Source organism: Grampus griseus, assembly GCF_964374135.1.
Source record: "Grampus griseus genome assembly, chromosome: 7".
Lineage (NCBI taxonomy): Eukaryota > Metazoa > Chordata > Mammalia > Artiodactyla > Delphinidae > Grampus > Grampus griseus.
Window position 1 is genome coordinate 44,704,088 of NC_139001.1, and position 26,703 is coordinate 44,730,790.

The following is a 26,703-nucleotide window of genomic DNA, read 5'->3' on the forward strand; positions in this document are numbered from 1 at the left end:
TAGAAAGGATCATGCAATATAAAACTAATTTTTCCCTTTTTATTCACTGTCTACTGAATGCCAGATGTCTATGTAATTATTTTCAAATATCACAGTTTTTTTAAGTTATGTTGTTTATTAACCACTGTACCTATTGGGTTGGCCAAAAAGTGCCTTCGGTTTTTAAGTAAAAATAAAAGACACATTTTTCATTTTCACCAAGAACTTTATTGAACAACATATTCACCCTTTTGTTCCACTACCTTCTGCTATTTTTCAGGCAACTTCATAATTCCATCTTCCCAAAAGTTTTTATCTTTTTGAGCAAAGAACTGTTCTAGGTGCCTTTTACAGTCTTCCAGGGAATTGAAATTTTTTCCATTGAATTTCCACTTCCATTACAAGTGTTTTGTAAAGACTGAAATAAATGGAAATCCACAGGTGCAATGTCTGATGAATATGGCAGATGACACCAAACTTCCCAGACAACCTGTAACAGTTTTTGCCTAGTCATCAAAGAAACATGCGGTCTTGTGTTATTCTGATGGAAGATTATGCGTTTTCTAAAGCTGACTAATTCTGGACACTTTTTGTTGAGTGCTGCTTTCAGTTGGTCTAATTGGGAGCAGTACTTGTTGGAATTACTTGTTTGGTTTTCCAGAAGGAGCACATAGTAGAGGACTCCCTTCCAATCCCACCATAGACACAGCATCACCTTCTTTGGATGAAGACCAGCCTCTGGTGTGGTTGGTGGTGGTTCATTTCACTTGCCCGACAACCTCTTCCATTCCACATTATTGTACAGTATCCACTTTTCATCGCCTGTCACAATTTATTTTTAAAATGGAATGTTTTTATTATGTTTAAGCAGAGAATCTCATGAGGAAATATGATCAAGAAGGTTTTTTTCGCTTAACTTATGTGCAACCCAGACATCAAATCGATTAACATAACCAAGCTGGGGCAAATGATTTTCAGTGCTTGATTTGGATATTTTGAGTAGGTTGGCTATCTCCTGCATGGTATAACATTGATTGTTCTAAATTAATGTCTCGATTTGATCGCTATCAACTTCAACTGGTCAACCCGACTGTGGAGCATCGTCCAGCGAGAAATTTCCAGCAGGAAACTTCGCAAACCACTTTTGACACGTTCCATCAGTCACAGCACCTTCTCCATACACTGCACAAATCTTTTTTTGCATTTCAGTTGCGTTTTTACCTTTCTTGAAATAGTAAAGCATAATATGCTGAAAATGTTGCTTTCTTTCTTCCATCTTCAATATTAAAACGGCTACACAAAAATTCACCAATTTTGATGTTTTTTAAAATGCACACTGATATGACAGCTATCACAGCTATCACAATACAATCTAACAAAATTGTTTCGAATGAAGTTAAAGACAACTAAGCACTACTAGAGCCATCTTACAGAAAAAAAAACGAATGAACCTTTTAGCCAACCCAGTATCTTGAGGCAAGAACGTGGACCAATTAGGTGTGAGATCCCTTCCAGACCTCCTATGATAATAGATAGTACTGTCCTGGGCAAACTCCCCTATTATACTAAAAGCCAGAGTACTTTGGGAAGGTAACATTCTCTCTATAAGAATTTAAACATTGATAAATAGTGTATAACGTATGCTAAAAACAAAACATAGACATCATATTAGTTGACAGAAGAAGCCATTGCCTCCATTTTGTGTTAAACAAGCATGAAATCAATAAGTTATTTATAATCTATCCACATTATTGATCAGTATATTAAAATGGGACCTACAAGCTATCTAGCAAAATATAGTTATGAAATAATGCTATTTGGTAAAGTGGATTGGGGTAGAAATAAAAAATAGTTTATTCAATAACTCTCTTTTATCTCCATTTAAAGTAGCTCATTGATTACATTTTACACTTCAATTTATTTCTGTAGAACCATTCTTAAATACAGACCTTTTGATTGCTTGTTTCCACTTTCATTAGTTTCAGGTATGAATTTTCTCCATTTCATGTATTTCATATATGTGAATACACATGTATACTATATTTATATTTGGATACAGCTATATTTTGGTATATAATATTTTCTTTACATTTTGTTCTGAGCATATTTGACAATTCAATTTACTAAGCAGTCAAATTTCCTGTTAACTTTATTGAAGATTAAGGTGCTTCATTTTCCTTTGTTTAGAAACTATTTTTAAAGAGCTTTATAGTGTGAAAGGACAATTTATAAATTATTAGACACTGATGATTTATGCATTTATATTTACCTATCATTCATGTCTTCCTTAGCTCACATCTCTCTTGACCTGAATGCACAATTTCAGTGGAGAATATATCATACAATAAATACTGAATATTCATTTTAGAAGATTTGAGTGGAAATGCTCTTTCTTGTAATTCACAACACAAAAAATTCTTTGTAAAAATTCACTGAAGACTCCAGCTGTGCTTTCATTTTGTGCCTTCCATATAATACTAAGGAAAAAATGGATCTTTGATACTTATTTTGAAGCAATGCATCCTTTACACATTCTATAAATGTAGCTCTTGAGTTATTCCATAAAATTGGTCCTCTAGCAGTCATTTATTTAAAATATAAGTAAAATTTTTTAAAGATTATTTTGAGATTATGATCGATTTCTTTCTAAGAATGATCGTAAAACTAAAAAAGGGTAAAATTGAACCACAGGGACTTCAACAACCATAGGAATCTGATCTTTCCCCCTCAAAAAAAGAGATCTAAACTTTGACATTGCCCTAGGAAAGAAAAAGATGTAAGAAAAAAAATAATTTAATATTTAGTGAAGTTTGTGCCCAATTCATGCCTTGTCACTCATGCATATGCAAGTGTCATTTCATTTTTCATATTACACTTTCTTTACAGTAAAGTACTCTTTTCTAATTCACAACTGTCCTTTGACCTGATACTTCTTTTATGGCTGCTTTCTCAGATAGGATTTATGCAGGTTGCTTTCTGTTTCTTCATAGGACATTTTCTTGAAAAAAAAAATCAATTTCACGGATAAGTTCTCTTCACTTGTGTGTTTTCACAGCAAAAGTCATCAAAATATTGTCCCATTGCTTAAAACAAAACAAAACAAAACAAAAAGCTCAAAATAGGTATCTGGAAGCCATGCCATGACCTTAGTCATGTGGTACATTAAAGGTATTTCCCGAGTTGGAGATATTTCTGCATGCAGGATATAGGAATTATAGAACTGATTTAGTTTTCATGTTCTTTATCTCTCTCCTTCCCTTTTCTTTTTTTTTTCTATATCAGCTGTATTCTTTCTTGTTCTCTTAGAATTTAAGCTTCTTATATCAAATTTAGTTTCACATGAATCTGAGACTCTTGATATATGTCTCTGCCATATTTCTTCCCAGACACTTCTCATCATTGTCATTCACAAGGAATATTATTTTGAGTCGGATTGTTCATATCTATTTAGAAAGGCTGGCACAAAGAAAGGTATAAAGGGATTTTACCAAGTAGGAATTTATAATTGAATTATAATTAAATTAAAGAGTGTATACTTATTTTGAAAGGTAGAAATGAGAGAGGTTCCTGTCCTTTGTGGGTCCTTAGTCCTCAGTGATCACATTGATATTCTCTTTAGATTTCTCTTTTAGTTGATGAATATTTTGGACAGCAGAGACTACTTAGCTGTCTTTGTAACTCTTGAGCTCAAGCCAGTTTGTGGTACATAAAATAATCAGTAAATGTTTGTTAAACTGAACTAAACTGAAAAGAACATTTTTTAGTTAGCAAGCATTAACTGTAACCAATACTGTAATGTTTGGGACTGAAAAGGCTATTATAAAAATTTAAAAATTCATATTTTCCCTGTTGAGATATTAATGTCTGTTTAACTTGAATAGAAAAAAAGGCATCTTTTGGATGAGAAAGTGAGGTAATACAGAAATTAAATTTGCCATGAAATGATCCAGAACAATCTATGTCATTCTAAAGTTTGTGCCAAATATGAAACAGCACATGAAAAACTGTTTCTTAAAATATGTCAACTTTCCCAGAATATGAAGTCATTGCATTTGGTACTAACTGATTGGCTTGCAAAATTCACCCTCTAGAACAGTCCTAACATCAAATGTGAGAGGTGTAAGTTCATGAAAAGCATTCAAAAAATAAAGCTTGTTTGTATAAATATAACAAAAATATACAGACAAAAGATGAAGTAATGACCAAACAAGTCAACAAATCTTGCCTTTTGAAATGTAATTTTTAAATGTACAAGCTTATGCAAAAATACTTCATCAGAAGAAAGAAGGGATAAATTCCATTTTATAATGACTATATTTTTGGAAAAATCTGTATGTGCTTATTTGATGATTATGTGAGTGATATATGGTCTTTGTAAAACCCTTAAACTATTCAGAAGGACTTAAAATTAAAAGTGAAAATCCTCCTGCTAATCTACTTGCACAAATGTTACCATTTATAGTTTCTTATATGTAATTAAAAACTTTTTCATATGTATTAGCAAATAGTAAAAGATAGAATTTTATTCATTTTCAATGTTTTATTTATAAAGTATGCAAATTTGAATGATATTAAATAGTTTAAAAAAGCTGGACATACATAAGCTTGAAATGTATCCATGAAATAATTCATTTTAACAATATTAATTCTTTAACAATATTGATATACAGAAATCTGTTGCATTTCTATACACTAATAATGAAATGTCAGAAAGAGAAATTAAGGAAACAATCCCATTTGCAATTATATCAAAAAGAATAAACTAACTAGGAATAAACCTACCTAAGGAGGCAAAAGATCTGTACTCTGGAAACTATAAGACACTGATGAAAGAAAATCAAAGATGACACAAACAGATGGAAAGATATACCATGTTGTTAGATAGGAAGAATCAGTATTGTCAAAATGACTGTACTACCCAAGGCAATCTACAGATTCAGTGCAATCCCTATCCTATTCCCAATGGCGTTTTTCATAGAACTAGAACAAAAAAAATTTTTAATTTGTATGGAGACAAAAAAGACCCTGAATAGCCAAAGCAATCTTGAGGAAGAAGAAGGAGCTGAAGGAAGCAGGCTTCCTGACTTCAGACTATACTGCAAAGATATAGTAATCAAACAGTGTGGTACTGGCACAAAAGAAGACAGATAGATCAATTGAACAGGATAGAGAGCCTAGAAATAAGCCCATGCACTTATGTTCAATTAATCTACAATTAAGGAGGCAAGAATAGACAACGGAGAAAAGACAGTCTCTTCAGTAAATGGTGCTGGGAAAACTGGACAGCTACATGTAAAAAAATGAAATTAGAACATATGTAGAACACCATACACAAAAATAAAATGAATTAAAGACCTAAATGTAAGACCTGATACTATAAAACTCTTAGAGGAAAGCATAGGCAGAACGCTTCTTGACATAAATCGCAGCAGTATCTTTTTGGATCCACCTCTAAGAGTAATGGAGATAAAAACAAGAACAAACAAATGGGACTCAAACTTAAAAGCTTTTGCACAGCAAAGAAAACCATAAACAAAACAAAAAGACAACCTACGGAATGGGAGAAAATATTTGCAAATGATGCAACAAAGGATTGATTTCCAAAATATACAAACAGCTCATATGGCTCAGTATCAAAAAAAACAACCCAATCAAATAATGGACAGAATATCTAAATAGACATTTATCCAAAGAAGACATACAGAGGGCCAACAGGCACATGAAAAAATGCTTGACATTGCTAATTATTAGCGAAATACAAATCAGAACTACACGAGGTATCACCTCACTCCAGGCAGAATGGCCATCATCAAAAAGTCTACAAATAATAAATGCTGATGAGGGTGTGGAGAAAAAGGAACCTTCCTAAACAGTTGGTGGGAATGTAAATTGGTATAGCCACTGTGGAAAACTGTATGGAGGTTCCTTAAAAAACTAAAAACAGAGTTACCATATGATCCTGCAATTCCACTCCTGGGCATATACCTGGAGAAAACCATAATTCGAAAAGACACATGCATCCCTATGTTCATAGCAACACTATTTACAATAGGCAAGACATGGAAGCAACCTAAATGTCCATTGACAGATGAATGGATAATGAATATATATTATATATATATATAATAAGAATATAATAATAATAATAAGGATATATATTATGTGTATATATAATGCAATATTACTCAGCTATGAAAGAGAATGAAATAATGCTATTTGCAGCAACATGGATGGACCTATAGATTATCATACTAAGTGACGTAAGCCAGACAGTGAAGACAAATATCATATATTGCTCATATGTGGAATCTATAAAAAAAACGATACAAATTTCTGTTTTATCAATATTTACAAGACAGAAGTAGACCCACAGACATAGAAAGCAAACTTATGGTTACCAAAGAGGAAGTGGGGGGAGGGATAAATTAGGAGTTTGAAGTTAACATATACACATCACTATATTTAAAATAGTTAACCAACAAGGACCTACTCTATAGCACAGGGAACTATACTCATATTTCGCAATAACCTATAAGGGAAAAGAATCTGAAAAAGCATATATATATGTCTGTGTGTGTATATTCAGCAGTAGTGCTACCCAGATTACATTGAGTGGTGGGAGGAGCCCATGGTGTTGAGCCCATGTAGAGGCTCCATCTCTTCACCACCACTACTCCATTCTTAGGCCCATTGAGAAAGTACTAGGGTGCCCAAATAGAGAAGCTGGCAGACAGCTACTGGATAAGTAATCCTGTTTACCTGTTGTTCCGGATGTCTTCTGCAACTGATGCTCTATCAAGGTCATTTAGTGTGTTTCCAGGATGCTCAACCTTTGTGCCCACTCCCTCAGGCTCATCTAAACACTTCTAAGACTTTCTTATCGCTGATCTTCCAATCTTGCTCTTTCCTGGCCTCTGACCAGTCAAACCATTTTCCACTGTCCATGTGTTCATATATATCCTTACCTTTAGCCAGCTGTTTTGTTCAAATTGGATGACCAGATGCACTGACCCATGTTTTGCTCATTGAGAGAATTTCTCCTCACTACTGTGTTTCAGGCCCACCCTTGAATTGGGCTGCAGTGCAGCAGGAGTCTATTTTTAATCTTGCCTCAACATATCTAGTAGACATCCATGAACTAGTTCTGGGTTTTTCCTCTGTTAGCTGGCTGTAAGAAACTGTTCCATGAGCCCATAGGTGTAAGAAAAGTGTGAGTCATTGGTACATGGTAAACCTAATCATGAAGCTTACTTGGGTCTTCTAGACTTCCTTGGTTCTGTCCTAGGTATATGTGGATGAAACTTCTCTTAAAAGATGTATTGTTGCTGGACCAGTTGAATCTTATGACATCCTTAGGTCTAATAGCATCTAGTTCATTTTGGACAGCTATGGTCAATGGTCACTTGCTATCCTGTGGTCTTACACTTAGTTTTTACCATCATGCAATAACATGCTAGGAACTGATTTGTAAATAGGATACAGTTCTCCACTGTAGGTAGCATGATTTCGATCCAGAACCCTAGAGATCTTTGCTGCAACTCTCCTGTTGGGTCTTCCTAGAGACTCTACATAATGTTGATTATGTAGATTAACATAAATTCCTTTAAAACTGTGGATCTAATGGGCTCTGTGGCCCAAGTGGCGGGACTATTTGTACTTCGGCCTTGTTTTACTGCAAAGCCCTCTTTTGAGTCACGTAAGTGGGCTGAAACAGTATTTTAAAAACCCTCCAAGTGCTATGCTTCTAAGTGGTAGGAAGTGCAAGGTGCAATAACTCATTCTTTATCTTGAAAATGATATTTTAGCATACTGCTGGACTTCTAAACAATTGACTGATAAATCGGGACCTTGAGTCTTTGTAGTATTTATCACCCATTTTTAGGAGCTCATGTATGTTACTAGAACATTCAGAGTACTTGCCACTTTCTGCTTATCAGTTCTGTTTATCATGTTGTTATCAGTATATTGGACCAGTGAGATGTTCTGTGGAAGGTCCAGATGATCAAGATCTGTTCAGAATACACAAGTGACAGAAGAGAGGTGATTCAACATACTCCTGGGTGATGCCATAGATGTATCATGTTATTTATCTCAGGTGCATGAGAACGGCTTTTGAGCCTCCTTCCTGATCGGTGTTTACCAGATCAGTAGCTCCATACCACATACTCTAGTCCGTGTTGCTCTGCCAAAAACACCATATTTAGCAAAAAAGCTGAAATTGGGACTAGTATTTAATTAAATTGTGGAGTCCACTGTCATCTGCCAAGGTCCATTTGATTTTTTATGGCCAGACTGGCGAATTAAATGGATTCTTAATGGGAAACACCTTCGCTGCATTTTGTTTAAGCCTTTGAGGTTGGCACTAAGCTCTGTCCTTCTACCTGGAATGCAGTATTATTCAGTATTGTTCTTGATTTCCTATCTTATCTGTGGTGGGGTATCTATTGTAGTCCTTGTTATTAGAGCCAGTTTAGATCCTGAATTTAGTAGACCTCAAAAGATCCTGGTTCCCCTCTCCTGCACTCTTGGAGGGAATGTAAATTGGTGCAGCCACTATGGAAAACAGTATGGAGGTTTCTTAAAAATCTAAAAATAGAGCTACTACAAGATCCAGCCACCCCACTCCTGGGCATATATCCAGAAAAGATGAACACTCTAATTCAAAAACATACATGCACCCTGATGTTCATAGCAGCACTATTTACGATAGCCAAGACATGGAAACAACCCAAGTGCCTATCAACAGACGATTGGTTTAAGAAGATGTGAGATAAATGTATATAGTGGAATATTACTCAGCCATAAAAAAGAATGAAATATTGCCATTTTCAGCAACATGCATGGACATAGAGAATGTCATACTAAGTGAAGTAAGTCAGACAAAGAAATACAAATATTATATCACTTGTATGTGGAATATAAGAATAATACAAATGAATCTATATACAAAACGGAAATAGATTCATAGACATAGAAAACAAACATGGTTACCAAAGGGGAAAGGGAGGGAGGGATAAATTAGGAGTGTGGGACTAGCAGATACAAACTACTATGCATAAAATAGATAAGCAACAGGGATTTATTATATAGCACAGGGAACTATATTCAATATCTTATAATAACCTATAATGGAAAATAATCTGAAAAAAATATATGTAACTGACAAAAAAAGATCATGGTTATTTGATAAATGACCCTAGGTAACTGTGTGGAAGGACTGAGGGAATTACTACCCTCACTTACTATGGTATTCTTGGGTCTTTCCTTACAGAGATCTGATCTCTCTTTTAATTGATGAGTTCTTGTCTAAGAACTAGCTCAGGTATGAAATGTAGGTGAGAGATTGCAGCTTTTGATTAGTTCTGTTGGGGCAGCTGATATCATTCTTCTGCTCATCCATTCTTTTTTTTTTTTTAACATGTTTTTTGGAGTATAACTGCTTTACAATGTTGTGTTAGTTTCTGCTGTATAACAAAGTGAATCAGCTATATGTATACATATATCCCCATATCTCCTCCCTCTTGTGTCTCCCTCCCACCCTCCCTATCCTACCCCTCTAGGTGGTCACAAAGCACAGAGCTGATCTCCCTGTGCTATGCTGCTGCTTCCCACTAGCTATCTGTTTTACATTTGGTAGTTTATATATGTCCATGCCACTCTCTCACTTTGTCCCAGCTTACCCTTCCCTCTCCCCGTGTCCTCAAGTCCATTCTCTATGTCTGCGTCTTTATCCATTCTTGATCTCTTTTGAATCTATCATGTATGTATGTATCATCTGAAGAAACTCCCTGTTTACTGCTTATTTGTCTTGCTCTTTGGAACCATGGTCTATTAGTCATCATGATGGTTTACTGTTGGGTCAGGGTACTCTGGATGCCACTTCAACCATGCTGCCAATTACAATTATTCCATGTACCTTGTCTCTGACAATTAAGTGCTGCCACCTGCCTCTGCAACTCTGGAATCTTGTCTGCCTTGTTGACACTGGGGAGCCAAGTTTCATAACACTATGTCCTGCCGTCAGCCTCAGCCTGCAGAGGACAGCCACTACTAAGCTTCTCAGTAATAATGGCATCTCAGTTTCCAGTGCATTCCTTATCACCGCAGTTAATGAAATGTTCTCTGGCCCCTTCCAGGAAAAGTCAGCTGGAGGGTTCTCCCATCGTATGTAATAGACACATTTTACCATGTTCATTTCTCTGGGACATTTGCTTCCTTCCCTTAGCAGTCTATCAGTTCTAGCATCTCAAATTTGTTTAATATAAGGCCATTATTTTTTTTCAAGCTTCCAATATTCATCCAGCAGCATATCAGAACTTGCCAGGGCATTAAGCCCTGAGTCACAGAGCGTGCCCTTGTATCAACAGACTCTTCCTAATCCAGCTTTAAGGTCAGGTCCCCTCCTGGTTCAGGACTTTGAAGAGCCATTTCTAGGCATGCTGTCCTGGTTCCTACCAGTTCACATTAGCAAGGCCTTACAGCAATTTTGGTGAAAAAAATCCCTTTTCTCCTCAGTGGAGTTAACAATTCCCAAGTCAGGTTATGGCAACACAGCTCTAGACATTGGTCTTTCCATCTGTTTCAAAGAGTATTATCTTGAGGAAGACCTATTTCCTCGAAGATTATACATAGTATAAGAACTTAATTTTTGTTTTCCTTTCTTAATGGCTTAAAATTGATACTTAAAAATGTGATCTAAACATTATTTGGTGAGATTGAAAACATTCTCCAAAATGTTTGAAGTGAAAATGCACCTAAACCAGGCTTATAATATTTAATTATTGACCTGTGTGTGAGTTTAGATTCTTAATTTCAAAATATGGAGTATTTTCCTACTAATAATTAGCACTTTCTGCTGAATGTTTTCTCACCAAGTAGAAACCAGGCTTACTCAGAATAGGGAAGCTGATATGTTGAATAACATATTGTTCACATTTGGCAGTTAACTACAGAGATGTAAAGTTAATAATATGCTTGCCAGGAAAGTTATAAATCAAAATGAAAAAAATTCTGACAGGGAGGACACAACTGGAACATTTTGACTAAGACAAGTAGTTAATCATCCAGCTGTGCTCTGAGGTAATAACTCATAGAATGTAAGAAGGAAACAAATGACCAATATTTTCCCATCATCATGGTTTTAGTGTACTGGGTTGACAGAATGCTGTTGGTAAAATGAGGAGACAAATTATGGGTAAAGGGAAAATGTTCTATTTATTTAAGGCATAAATTGGATACTTTTTTTATTTTTACTGGTATGAAACATTTATAACACTCTACACTCTTCTTCAATAGGCTGGTGACCTTATAAACCCATTATATGATTACCAAAAGATTCCATAGATAAAATTCATGCTTTTCAAGCTTTGTGAATCGTGGCAATTGATAGATTTGTAAAAAGACTTAAGAGGGTAAATTATTTTTTAATGTTAAAAATCACTGACTTCTCATTCTATGCATCCTAGCCTGTGTAAGAAAACAGACAAATGCCTTAAAAGTATGGTCTAATATACTCTTATCCTGTCGTGATTTTATATTATGTGATCACATGTATTTTCATTTCTCATCTAAATGTTACATTTATAGGTATAAAAATAAACTTTATTAATTAGCATTATACTTTTCTGAGGGAGGTTTTTTCTGATTTATGAGATTTTATTATTTAAATTTTATGAATATTTTAATAGATTTTTAAAAATGCACTTAGGACCATTTAGAAATTGTGTCTTCAACTTCTGAGTCTAGCTCAGACTTTTATTTCATTATGAATTGATCAATCAACGAATTAATCACTCAATCATAAATATAGTGCTGGGTGTGATATTTCTCCGACAATAAATTTGGATGTGCAAAGTAGCTCTCTTTATTTTTTTGTAGCTCAACCTAAGCTTCGTTTTGAACTTCCACTCTATCTAGGGGCAGAAAGTTTAATCTAGTCATTCTGCAGTACACTCAGTGGACTTACTTTCTCTCTGGCCTCTTTCAAAAAGTGAAAAAGTTTTATTCACTCATTTAGTTCAAGGCTCTCCATACCTCTTGAACCCCGTAAGTCCTCCAAGTATGCATGAAACCATCTCTGTTTTCTTACGCCAGTGCATCTTTGGAGCCGGTTAGCTTGCTCCTTCTCAAGGCTGCAGATGGGAAACAAAGAATAAGCTTTTAGTACTCAAATATACTAGAGATTCTATTTACACCTTCTTGGAGTGAGAATAAGGGAGTGCAGAGTCCCTTCTAAGAGACTCACGTAAGCATCTCACTGTATTATTCTTTTTAAAAGTTTCTTCCTAAATCAGAGAGCTAATTTCTTTCTTCTTCATCCTTCAGTTGTTTAAAGCACGTATTATTTTGTGCTCTAGATTGTAGACTTTCTGACTTTTTGCTGTCTCTGTGTGGGCTATAAAATTTTCTTTGGAAGGTCAAGAGCTGAGAATTGGTTCCATCCTTTATTTTTTTCTTTCCACATCTCTGCTGGAACAACTCTACTTTGAGAGTAAGTATGGAATTCCTTTGCTACTTCCTGATTTGAGGAGGGATATCCGTTAGCACAAACTGTGTCTGTGTGCAAGTTGGGGGCAGGAGGAGTAAGCAGAAGAGCAGCCACATTGGCAGGTAATTCACATGTTCATTCCACCACACAAATATTGATTTAGTGTTTATTACCTGTCAGATTCTTCTTTGGGTATAATGAAGGAAATGAGAAGATATGATCCCTGTTTGCAGGGAGCATGCAATTAGTGGAGGGAGCAAAGAACAAAATATGTGAAATAAAGTGCAATTCAAAAATACATAACACATAATTAAATATTAAATTAGGCAATTCATGCCCTATGGTGAAATTACTGTGCGTGAGAAAGACTGGGTTGTGGTAGTGAATTTAGAGTTGGTTCTAAAAGTTGGTTGAAGTTTACTAAGAGGAGAAAACGGTTAAGGAAATTTAAGATGAGAGAAACGATGTGAGTTACAGCACAGAAGCAGGAATGAGTACTGTAAGCATGGAGGGAGCAGTGAAAGGATTGGTCTTTTTGGAAAAGAGATTGAGTGCTTGGAATCAGGTGAAAATAAGTTAGGTCAAAATAACTTGATATGCAAATTTTTCAAGTTGGCAGAAGAATTTAAGCTTTCTGCCACAGATAGCAGAAGATTATACAGAGGCATGATAAATGCTTTTGTAGAGGAGAATGTTGTAGAGGAGAATTCTCAGGAGAATGTTGATGTAATCCAAGTGTGAGATGATAAGTGCCCAGAAGAGGGTGATATGAAGTGGGAATGCAATGAGAATGAAAACGGGAAAGAGAAGATAAGAGACAAATGATGGAAAGATCTGGGAAAAACAGAGTGGGCTAATATACTGATATATTAACATAGTTTTAAGCTTCACATTGTGTTTTTCCCTTTTCCTTTTCCTATTCAAGTAAGTATTTGGTTCTGGGATCATTGTCTCAGGGAAGGGATGTGGCTGGTGGGAAGCAAAAAACTTGGCTTTTGTGTTAGAAGTCTAAACCTCATAATGGAGGAAGGCTTTGTGAAATTGGTAGAATAAAGTGAATGTGAATGCAAAGGAAAATGTGTTGGCTGGATTTGTGAAGGGAGAATTGCTTTGAGACTAGAAGGAAATAGATTGGGCAGGGAAGAGACAGCCTGGAAGGTTCATAGCATCCTAGAGATCTGACTGTACAGTTCTGCTTCCTGGCAATGCCTTTGAGAGGATGGGGTTTGGTAAACGCTATCAAGGAAGCAACAACATGAGGCTTTTAACAGATGGAGAATGGGAAACTTTGTGGACAGATTCATATGCTCCAAGAATAGTAAGGAAGCTGCACGAGAAAGACCATAATTCCATGGCATGATGGACTTCTCAGTGGTAAGCTTTATATGAGGAGTGACGTTAGAGCTGTATTAGTTTCCTATCTCCCCCAATTCTTAACCCTACAAAATCCTTTACTCTTCTTTAAACCTCAACAAAACCCTGGAGAATTGGGTTTCTTTAAAAGGATTCAAGTGGAAGCTTCAGCCTGCCTTACAGACTCATAATAACAATTCAGTGGAGTAATGGGAAATACATTTGCATTTATTGCATATCTGAATTTGTGGGCTTCATTTATCCCTGCTACACTGGTGACAGATCCATTTTCTTCCATGTGAATACAAACCATCACTTTTATTACAAAAGGATTAATTCACTAAATGTTAAAATCTGTTTTGGAAAATACTTCAGATCATGTATTTTCCTTTTTAAAATATTCATTTTTTAACAAATAATTATGATAAGCTCCTAATGGGAGTCAGTCCCTAGCAAAAGAAAACAACATACAGCACTAGCCTCAAAAAGCTTAGTCTAGTGAGAGAGGAGACATGTAAACAATGATTCTAACATAGGCTGTCTCAAATCCATTGTGGAATAATAATCCATTGTGGAATAGATTAGAAATAAATAAATCAATAATTCATAAATAAAATTCCTGTGTTCTATTATGCATACCAAATTATGAATTAACTCTGGTGGTTATATGAGAAGGGAATAGGTGGAACAATGAGGAAGGATGGAACGATGGGGTGCATACTCAGATAACTGTAAAAATCTTCCTAACTTTGAGGAATTTGACATTTTGTTTTGAAGGCAGTGCATGTACATATATAAAACATGAAAGCAGGAGGGATTGGGGAAGATTAAGTTCAGTGTTTAAATAGCAGTTGTTGGAAATTCTCTGTAGGCAGTCAGGGAATGGGGTGGGAAGGCATTGAGAATGCAAAGGGAAAGGGAAGACGAGACGAATAACAAAAGGTAGGCAGATGTTGGAGATACAGTTTTGTGGATCATCTACAAATAAAATGCCATCAATAGAGTATCTGAAGTACTGAGGACTAGTCCCTAAGCCCTGGGAAATGCTCACAACCAAAGCCTTGAAGGGAGATCTCAGGGAGGAGGAGGATGAAGAGCCACCTGAGAGCTGGAAGGAGTGACCGATGACCATGTCAAGAATCAGGGTGACTGAGAAAACCATAATGCAAAAAGAGTCATTTACCAAAATGTTCATTGCAGCTCTATTTACAATAGCTCGGAGATGGAAACAACCTAAGTGTCCATCATTGGATGAATGGATAAAGAAGATGTGACACATATATACAATGGAATATTACTCAGCCATAAAAAGAAACGAAATTGAGCTATTTGTAATGAGGTGGATAGACCTAGAGTCTGTCATACAGAGTGAAGTAAGTCAGAAAGAGAAAGACAAATACCGTATGCTAACACATATATATGGAATTTAAGAAAAAAAAATGTCATGAAGAACCTAGGGGTAAGACAGGAATAAAGACACAGACCTACTAGAGAATGGACTTGAGGATATGGGAAGGGGGAAAGGTAAGCTGTGACAAAGCGAGAGAGAGGCATGGACATATATACACTACCAAACATAAAATAGATTGCTAGTGGGAAGCAGCCGCACAGCACAGGGAGATCAGCTCGGTGCTTTGTGACCGCATGGAGGGGTGGGATAGGGAGGGTGGGAGGGAGGGAGACGCAAGAGGGAAGAGATATGGGAACATATGTATATGTATAACTGATTCACTTTGTTATAAAGCAGAAACTAACACACCATTGTAAAGCAATTATACTCTAATAAAGATGTAAAAAAAAAAAAAAAGAATCAGCGTGAGGAGACCTAATCAAACTTATAAGCTTTTGCACAGTAAAGGAAACCATAAACAAAATTAACAGACAACCTACAGAATGGGAGAAAATATTTGCAAATGATGTGACTGACAAGGGCTTAATTCCAAAATATACAAACAGCTCATGCAACTCAACAACAAAACAACCCAATCAAAAGATGTTCAGAAGACCTGTATGTCCAAAGAAGACATACAGATGGCCAACAGGCACATGAAAAAATTCTCAACATCACTAATTATTAGAGAAATGCAAATCAAAACTACAGTGAGGTACCACCTCACTCCAGTCAGAATGGCCATCATTAAAAAGTCTACAAATAACAAATGCTGGAAAGGGTGTGGAGAAAAGGGAACCCTCTTACGTTGTTGGTGATAATGTAAGTTGGTACAGCCACTGTGGAAAACAGTATGGGGGTTCCTCGGAAAACTATAAATAGAATTACCATATGATCCAGCAATCCCACTTCTGGGCATATATTCAGACAAAACTATAATTCAAAAGATACACGTACCCCTATGTTCATAGCAGCACTATTCACAGTAGCCAAGACATGGAAACAACCTAAATGTCCATCAACAGAAGAATGGATAAAGAAGATGTGGTACATGTATACAATGGAATACTATTCAGCCATAAAAAAAACAAAAACAAAATAACGCTATTTACAGCAACATGGATGCAACTAGAGATTATTATACTAAGTGAAGTAAGTCAGAAAGAGAAAGACAAATACCATATAATATCACTTATATGTGGAATCTAAAATATGACACAAATGAACCTATCTACGAAACAGAAACCGATTCACAGACATAGAAAACAGACTTGTGGTTGCCAAGGGGGAGGGGGTTGGGGGAGGGATGGAGTGGGAGTGTGGGATTAGCAGATGTAAACTATTATATACAGAATGGATAAACAACAAGGTCCTACTGTATAGCACAGGAAACTATTCAATATCCTGTGATAAACCATAATGGAAAAGAATATAAAAAAGAATGTATATGTATGTATAACTGAATTGCTTTGCTGTACGGCAGTAATTAACACAACATTGTAAATCAACTATACTTCAATTTAAAAAAAAAGAAAAAAAAAAGAATCAGGGTGAGGCAGTTCACGGAAGGGGAGAGTCTCCAGTCAAGTGTCAAATGCCACTCCTGAGCGCTTGCAAAGAATCAGAACTGAGGTAGGCCAACTGTGTGACACAAGTTGGAAATTTTGCTGGTGAGAATAAAAGACAGACCCTTCCATGGTTTTGGAAGCTTGAAGTCTCACAATTTTCTTTCCCTTCTTTCTTCCCTCCTTCTACTATGTCCCTTTTCCATTAGTTGTGTTTAGTTTCCTCAAGACCTCATTTTATCTTGATTTTACTTTATTTTCACCAAACTTATTTAATTTTTTGAATAAACAATGCGTGCACATGGCAACAAATTAAAATTCAAAAGCTACAAAAAGATACACAGTATATATTGTGTGTGTTTTTACACATACGTATTGGCCTAGTTCTTCCCCTAACAATTATTATGGGGATTTCTCTTATTATATCTAGAGAACTGCCTAGGTGTTTTAAGGGCTGCAAATTATTTCTTGTGTGGATGTAGCATAAAATATTCTACCAGTCCCCTGCTGATAGATGCTTAGGTTGTTTCCAAGTTCAAGGTCTGACAAACCATGCTGCAATGAATATCCTTGTATACGATTCCTTGTGAACATGTGTGGGTAACCCAAATCTCTGTGGGTAACTTTCTAGAAATGCAGTTGCTGGTTTGAGAGGTATGTGGCTTGATCATTTTTATTAACATTAAGGCCTTAATTTGAAGTAGCATTTATTTTAGATAATGCGGTAGCAGAGGACATGTCGTTACCTCCAGAATTCAGTGTTTTTCAACTTGTTAGCCGGATGGAAATCTCTAGAGGGAATGAGACTCCGGAGAGAGAATCTCCAGTAGTGAGTAGCAAGGTGGAAATCCCATCAATGTGGCAATGGCAGGAGTCCCAGGACTCTTATTCTGATATTAACCAGGATTTTAATTTTGTAAGTTTCCTGAGACATTACAGAAAGTCCTTTGTTTAAAATATTTCAAAGTCAGGAAGAGAAAACCAACTTGTAGTTCAGAAGGTAGAGAAATTAGAAACATCTGGTAAATTCGATTGCAGACACTGCTTGTGCTTACATGGAGATGTAATAACCAGGCGGTTGACTAGTCCAGTCTAATTCGGGTGAATAATATTTTCTCAGCAGTCTCCTGTCCACAGAATAGCAAAAAGCAATGGGAACATGCTGTAAAGTGCCTTGATGCCCAGAACAATTACACTCTGGAAACATTCTCTTGGCTGGATGAATGTGACCCATGACCACGGCTCAGTTCATTCCACAAACAGAATTAGTCACAAAGCGTATGTAGAACAACACTCTTTGCAGGACTTTCTTGTGTTGACTTTCTTAGTGCATGATTCCATGTTGGGCCCTCATCCCTTGGAATGAAATTACCTTAAAATAGCAGGGATGAAAAATAATGTACCACTTTGCTTTACATAATAATACAAGTACCATTTTCCCCATATGGTTATTGACTGTGTTCTTTTCAGAGCTATCTTATAAGTGAGGCCAGTCTAAGAGTCCATGCCTTTGATTTTAATATTTTTTTACTATCTTAATATCATTTAAAAAACATGCAAATTATGGGTATCTTAAGAAACATATTGATCTTCAGTTCAGCCCTGTACTTAATGTGTCTTTCAGATCCTTCTTTGACCCTGTGAGAGAAAATTAATTACTTCACTTTCATGTAATACATATGTACCTCATTTGTTTATTTTTGTACCTGTTTCCACTTAGATCTCTACTCCTCAAAGTTAGGACTATTTTATTTTATTATGTATTCCTGGTGACTCTCAGAGTGCCTAGTTCTTAGTAAGTGAAGAATAAATACTTTTAACATGAATAAATCAGCCAGCTAATCATAGGCCATGAGGTACCTTGATATGAAATCCAGTTTGGCTATTAATAATCATTTTTTTCCAATGGGTACACTTTAGCATTTGGTTTCCTTAAAATTTTTTTACTAATCTGTATTTCTGAGTAATTTTCTAAAGGCAAGTATAAGTTTCTGAGTATGTACTCTGAAAGCATCAGTATGTAATTCTGTAATTAGGATAGACCAATTTTGTGATGCCATTTTCAAAGTTTCTGTTATATGATGGAAAGAGTCAGTTTGTTATAACAAAGTTAAAGTGTCTTGCTTTCTACTCTACCTGGACATTGTAACCCAAAGAATGTCCAAAATGGTGCATCAAATTAAAGAAGCTTCAAAAATGTTTCTTACCAGGATCTATTTTCTGAATTATTTGTAAACCATCATCATCAAAAAGTGTGTATCAAGCACTGACATCCTGCATACTGTACCTGAGTACTTCCCTAAGTACTGTACCAATTAAGTTGCTGTTGCCTGTGTATTGATGCAATACACAATGTCCTGTTTTTTTTTGCGGTATGCGGGCCTCTCACTGTTGTGGCCTCTCCCGGTGTGGAGCACAGGCTCCGGACGCGCAGGCTCAGCGGCCATGGCTCACGGGCCCAGCCGCTCTGTGACATGTGGGATCTTCCCGGACCGGGGCACGAACCCGTGTCCCCTGCATCAGTGTCCCCTGCATCGGCAGGCGGACTCTCAACAACTGCGCCACCAGGGAAGCCCCAATGTCCTGTTTTTACGGGAATCTTTTCAAGTCTGGATTTGCTGTCCGTGTGATTTTATTTGTTTAGAATTCTATTCGCTTTAAAGTTGAACATGACTTTTAGTTATTGTCTATTCCTTTGCCACTTTTAATTTTTACCATACAATCCTTTCTGGTCTGTTTGCTAAAAAAAGCATTTTCTTGGACACTTTCTCCCTTAAGCTCTTACCTTTCCCTTTTATATTTATATGGGCTAGCCAAATTTCATGTCAAAACCTTCATCCTTTCTTTCTGTGGAAATATGGGTGTATTAAGGTATCATCAGATAAGGCATAATGATATTATAGCTTTTATGTTGCAAGAGGGCTAGGGGATGTGATCTAAAATAAGAGAAGTTAAGATTTTATTCATAATAGAGATTGTCGGGATATTTTGTTAGTAATTGAGTCCAGCTATGTTGTGTGGCTTTGAGAAAATTATTTTATGTTTCTCAGTTTCCTTGTCCTTAAAATATGGTGACGATTGGAAATAATATCTGTTGAGCATCTTGCATAGCTGAAACATAGTAGGCACTAAAAATGGTAGCTAATAGAGTTTAAAGCTGAAAAAAATGAAAGAAATAATTTTGTCTGAGCTTGGTATATTTGTGACATGCACGCTGCCCTCCACGTTTGTATTGCTTACAGCAGACCCTGCTAATTTATCAGCACCTTTTCCATTGAGTCTGGTTGCAGCTTTAGGATTGCTTATAAGCGGCCATTGCCAGTTAATCAAAGAAGGAAAATGAGTTGAAACCCATTTTTCATCTCTCATGTAGTCCAGTCCTTTTGTATTATGGAAGAGAAAACTGAGGCTCAGAGAGGTTATGTGATTTCCTCAGGGTGACACATTTAGTGAGTGGTCAGAACCTGTATTAGAAGAACTCTTAATTCAGTTCTCCTTCACTGCAAGGTCTGCCTTTCTTGTTCATCTTCTTTTATAATAACCAGAGTTGGGATTTGGTATCAGTTGCTATTCTTTTTCTTGAGCAAATAAATTAACTTATGATTTTCTTGAACTAGTATTTCTTAGTTTACATAAATAAGCACCACTGACGACTTTACACTGGTGATTATACGTAGTTTTTAAAAGCCATGTTTGATTCAAACCTTCTGTTCTGTTGGCTTTCAGAAAAGAAAAAGCCTGAGGGTCAGCAGATGTTGAAGGAGGTATAATCAACCTAAACACTTAGATAACTAGGAAGGGGTTTCCTAAGCAAGAGTAACTCCAAATGTTTTCCACATACTCTCCTTTGATCATTTGACCTTTTTTTTTTTTTTTCTGGTCTGGATATTATGCTATAAATTTTGTGTTGGAATCCACTGAAGTTGGCAACAGTTAATCCTTCTTTTTACTGAGGATATGCTCATGCTTTCTGACAACTACAAAATTAGTTTGGACTTACTTAGCCAAAGGAAAAACAGGATGAGAAAAGACAATATGAAGTCTCTTTTTCTCATCACTTACGCCTCCACCCCATGGCTTGCTGTTTGTTTTAGTTACTTTTCAAATATTATCTCATTTTCCCATGTTCTGTGTTCGCTTAAGCAAAGCTTCTAATACCACAGATGACAAACAGGAGTTCCAGAAGTGCTGACTCATCACAGCAGAAGTCCAGTGGTTTGGCAGGAGATTTAACTTTAAAATGTTGAGACTGGCCCTTTTCAAAGTAAGTCCACAGCAGCAGATGTCACTGTTGGTCTATTTTAACTTTGGGGCACTTGGTGAGTAGTGTTTGCTCATGAGTACATGAGCCCCAGTAATCCTAAATTTTAGGCACCATGGTCTTGTGGGACATTTCATGATAGTCTTTAACACTAATATAAGGACCAATTTCTTACCCTTGGAACCTAATTTAATTTCATAGAACTTTTTTTTTTTGAAGTATAGTCGATTACATAGAACTTTAAATGTCATGATTATGATATTCATACCAGTGTCATTTTCCTTTTTTAATAGAGATCTTTTCCACAAGGTCCAAATTTTCTTTGTTTCTGCATGTCATTTGTTTCTGCATGTCATTCCTTAAGCCTGGGATAGCTTTCATTTTTCTGTTCAGATGTGCTTGTCTGCTCATGTATAAATCTCCATAATTCTTACATTCTCTAAGATACTTTCTAAAACATTAATTTTTTTTTTTTTTATGCGGTACGTGGGCCTCTCACTGCTGTGGCCTCTCCTGCCGCGGAGCACAGGCTCCGGACGCGCAGGCCCAGCGGCCATGGCTCACGGGCCCAGCCGCTCCGCGACATGTGGGATCTTCCCAGACCGGGGCACGAACCCGTGTCCCCTGCATCGGCAGGTGGACTCTCAACCACTGCGCCACCAGGGAAGCCCCAACATTAATTTTTGTGCTGTTAATTACAGTGCAATTAACCTTCACTTTTCTGAGTAAATAAGTTGTGCCAGTTATTTATCTATTTATTGTCTCTCAGCTCTGTGTCCTCCTTTTTGACTCTACTCTGTGATGCTAGGGCTGTGACTCTGTAAACTTCATTCCTCAGATATTTCTGCTGGATTCTTGAAGGCATTAGGGTGGGACTTGAAGGTACTGGAGGTGAGTAGTAGGAGAGGAGATAAGACTTTCTTCCTGTTTTTAAATTTGTACTGTTCTTCTTGGCCTCAATTCCAAGATGGCACTTCTCCTGAGCATCAGCTGGTGGCCACAGCTGTGGAAGTGACTACAGCCCCCTGTTCCTTTTCACTCTTCCAGAGCCATCCTCATTGTGTTCCCTCAGAGATACCAGCAGCAGCCAGCTCAAGCCCCTTCCTTAAAGCATTGAATCTGGGGGCTTATTCTTCTAGCTCCTAGGTTCTGGTTTTCCCCACCTTTTCCCTTTTGGTCCCCTAACCTCAGGCATTGTAGCTTCCTCCTGGGTTACCTCAGTGTTACCTTTTTGCTTGTTCAGGCCTCTAACACCTCTGAAGACATCTCCCTCCATTAAATCTCTTCTGCTGAAACTGTGGTTTCTTGACTTGTCTACTATATATATATTTGTACACACACACACATACACACATATATATGTGTATATATACATATATGTATATATATGCACAGTCAAATATTTTATTTTATTTATTTAAAAAAATTTTATTTATTTTTCGCTCTGTTGGGTCTTCGTTGCTGCTCATGGGCTTTCCCTAGTTGTGGCGAGTGGAGGCTACTCTTCTGTTGTGGTGCACGGGCTTGTCATTGCGGTGGCTTCTCTTTTTGTGGACCACGCGCTCTAGGCGTGGGGGCTTCAGTAGTTGTGACATGAGGGCTCAGTAGTTGTGGCTCATGGACTCTAGAACACAGGTTAAGTAGTTGTGGTGCACGGGCTTAGTTGCTCCGTGGCATGTGGTATCTTCCTGGACCAGGGATCGAACCTGTGTCCACTGCATTGGCAGATGAATTCTAAATTACTGTGCTACCAGGGAAGTCCCTAGTCATATATATTTTAAATTATATTTAATGTTAAAAATAGGAAAAAAAAGTAGAAAATTCATTGCATTGTGTTTTTGATTTATATTAAAAAAATTCTTTCCTGATTCAGGCCTTTAACATGTGATACGTATGTGATGATTTTTACTATGTGATACGGAATATGCCATGTGAAATGTATATGTATACCTCTACAATCAAAGCAAAAATGGGTGTTATCACTGATAGTAATTTCTCCTTGCAAAAATACTTAATCCTTGCCAGTGGGGTTCCAATTAGGTTTTACAATAACAGAAATCACTTGATGCCTATTTCTTATCCCTTATCTAGTTCATAGTCCATTATACAGAAAGCAAACAAGACCAGGAAAGATGAAAAGCCTTGCTCAAGGTCATATAAGTGAGTGGTTGGAAACCTGGAGCAGAAGTGAATCTAATTTTCTTCCTTTTGCCTCAAGCTGCCTTAGCTGCTCATGATTTTACATGTATCCAGTGCAAGGATTTGTTAGCATTTGGCAAGAAATGAGCATAAATAAAGTAATTAATCTAGGTTTTATTTGAATTAATCATTATATTAAGCTATTATGCTGAGAACTTTAATTTGGAAGGAACAGTGTTAGAGAACTTGTTGCCTTTCTAGGAAGTCAATTACTTCTTTATACTGCATCTTTATTCATTCATTCATATTCAGTCAACTAGCACTTATTAATATATAACAATGCAACGTAATGACTTGCTTTAAGTAATAGAATGTGGCAGAAGTGACATTCTGGGAGTTGGGAGTTCTAGTCCAGGCCTTAAGGGCTTTTGTATCATCATTAAGGGGCTTGCAGCTTCCTTGTCCTTACTTTTTGGAGCCTAGTTGTTATGCTTTAAAGATTAGTGATTAGAGGCCATGTGGAGAGACACCCTGGAGGATGAGAGGCTATCGTGGATATTTAAGATCTAGTTGAGCTTCAGTGACTGTAACTGTATGAATGACCTTATCATTGCTGGGCAGTGGCTCTCAAATCTAGTTACTCATCAGAACCGTTTGGGGATTATTCTCTTGGATAATTATATTAATACCAAAATTTTCAAAATTATTACCTCTTGGAGGCTTTCATTTGATAGATCTGTGTTGGAGCCTGAAATCTGTTTTTATAAAGTACTAAGCCATGAATGATCTAGAGGATGTCTTTCTGATAATATAAGGGGGTATTCTGCATTGCTGAGAACACTTGTGAAGGTGGGTAGAAGATAGTCTTTTCCTATCTAAATAGGAGAAATATATATTCTCAGAGAAAGAGAAAAGAATCATAGACTGTTGGAAACATCAGATTACCTAATTCAGGGGTTCACAAACTTGTATGTACGTTACAACCATCTGGGAGCTTGCAAATTCCTATGTCAGCACCCACTGCAGACCAATCACATGAGAAGCTCTGAGTGTTGGACACCAGCATCCACTGCAGACTAATCATATTATAATCTCTGTGGGTGAGACATGCAGTGTTGCGAACCATTTGAACAGAGGTTGGCAAATATTTTCTGTAAAGGGCCATATTGTAAATGTTTCTGGCCTTGGTAATATTTATAATATTTTTGGCCATATAATCTCTGCCACAGCTACTCAACTGTGCCATTGTAGCACAAAAGTAGCCATAGATAAGACATAAACAAATGAACATGCTTGTGTTCAATAAACTTTATTTTTGGACACAAATTTGAAACTGTAGATTGCTGACCCCTGATCTCAAACAAATAGCATCTCATTTTTTAAAAAAAATCAGATTTATTGAGGTATAATTGACATATAAAATTATAAGATATTTAAAGTGTACGTTGTGGTGATTTGACGTACATATACATTGTGAAAAGATTCCCCCGTCTATGTAGTTAATTAGCACATCTTCACCTCACATATTTTTCTTTTTTGTGAGAATATTTAGGTTCTACTCTCTTAGCAAATTTTAACCGTACAATACAGTGTTATCAACCCTAGTCACCATGTTACACATTAGATCCTCAGACCTTATTTATTTTATAGCTGAAAGTTTGTACTCTTTGACCAACCTCTCCCTATTTCCTCCAACCCCTAGCTCCTGTTCACCACTTTTCTATTCTCTGTATCTATGAGTATGACTTTTTAATTTAAAAGAGTCCACATATAAGTATACCATGCAATATTTGTCTTTCTCTGTCTGGCTTGTATCACTTAGCATAATGCCCTTAAGTTCCATCCATGTTGTTGCAAATGGCAGGATTCCCTTCTTTCTCATGGCTGAATAATATTCCACTCTATGTGTCTATCTATCTATCTATCTATTTATCTATCTCACATCTTCTTATTTATCCTCTCATCCATTGATGAACACAGGTTATTTTCATGTCTTGGCTATTGTGAATAATGCTGCAATGAACATGAGAGTGCAGATATACCTTTGATATCCTATGTTCGTTTCCTTTGGAAATTTCTGCTTTTAGGCTTATTCTTCAAATGTTTAAATATTGGCAACTAACTGAAAAAAAAGTCTAAAATGCTGTGTAAGTCAAACTAAATGTGTGTTTGGGCTGAACCCAGCTTGCCACATCTGTGCAGAGTCTGATCCACAAAAGAATCAGGGGAGGGATGGGTGTGGAACCCGGGAGAGGAGCTGCCTTTTCAAAGAAAGTGTGTGTGAGGGAAATGCCAGCAATAAAGGTGAGATGGAGGATTGAGCTAGCAAGTAGAGCAGCGATGAGTCACTTAAGGAGTCAAGAGAGATCAGGCCTCCCTCCTTTAACATACCTATTAAATGAAGGAATAACTTTTATTGGGATAATGCTAAAATATTTTATAATATTATGCCTTCTCTCATGTCCATATCTTTATAGTTATTGTCAGGAAGCAAACCAACAAGACCATGTATAGGTGATGAAGACTGTTAAGAACCAGGTGGTTTATTGTTTGGCACATTGGGAGAAAAGCAAGGAAAGAATGGGGGGAGTTGACTAGGAGTAGAGAATAGGCCTTGGGGGTGAAGACTATTAAAATGTAAATAGAGTGAAGTACAGTTAGATGAGTTTGGGGAGAAAATACCTCAGGAGTGGTATTCAATACTTAGAAAGGGAGAGCTGGGCTAGACAAAAGTGGAGAATAGCCAGGAATCAAGTCCTGCTGGGCTGGGAGATGAGTTGGCAGTTTTGGTCAAAGTAGAAGCCAAGGTGAGATACTGAACTGGGTGGCCAAGATCAGAGCCAGAACTATTGAGTACAGAGCCAGGGTCTGGAGGCAGTTTGGAAGGATATGCAAGGCGGGGGTGGGGGTGGGGGGGCTATGCCAAGAATATATACCCCCTGGTGTGGGAGTTTTCAAATGGGAAAATTGCTGAGTTCATAATACATATTATGTAACTAGTAATTCTTCTTAGGCTATTCCTTAAGTTAACATTGAATTAGGAGTTAAACAAATCTAAAATCTGGAATTTTGTTTAAAAAAAATTAAAACAGCCAAACATATCTTTCCAACAAATGGTTTTTAAACAGATCTTTCAGCCAAGTTGCCTAAGAACAACAGTTGACTAGAGCTGCACGTCTTCAAACACTGTCTACTGCAGAATGGAAACAGGAACCTCTGGGAATACCTATGAGTCATAAAATGTTGTAAGGAACTTTCCAAAGACTTTTATTTCTGCTGGGATAGAGAGTTCTAAACTCATATTGGCAAGCTTTCTCGGCAACAAGGTACATTGTTTACTTTGATTGCTGCTCAGCTGTCCTGCATGACCTTTGTTCATCAAGTTTTTGATATATTGGAGCAGAAGAGTGGCATAATATGACAAGATTTATAACCCCTTCTGTTCTTCTATTCTCTTAAAATAGATAAAAATAAGGATCCTAATCTATGCTTCCTCTGTATGTTTAATTCAGTTGTCTTTGAAGGAAGT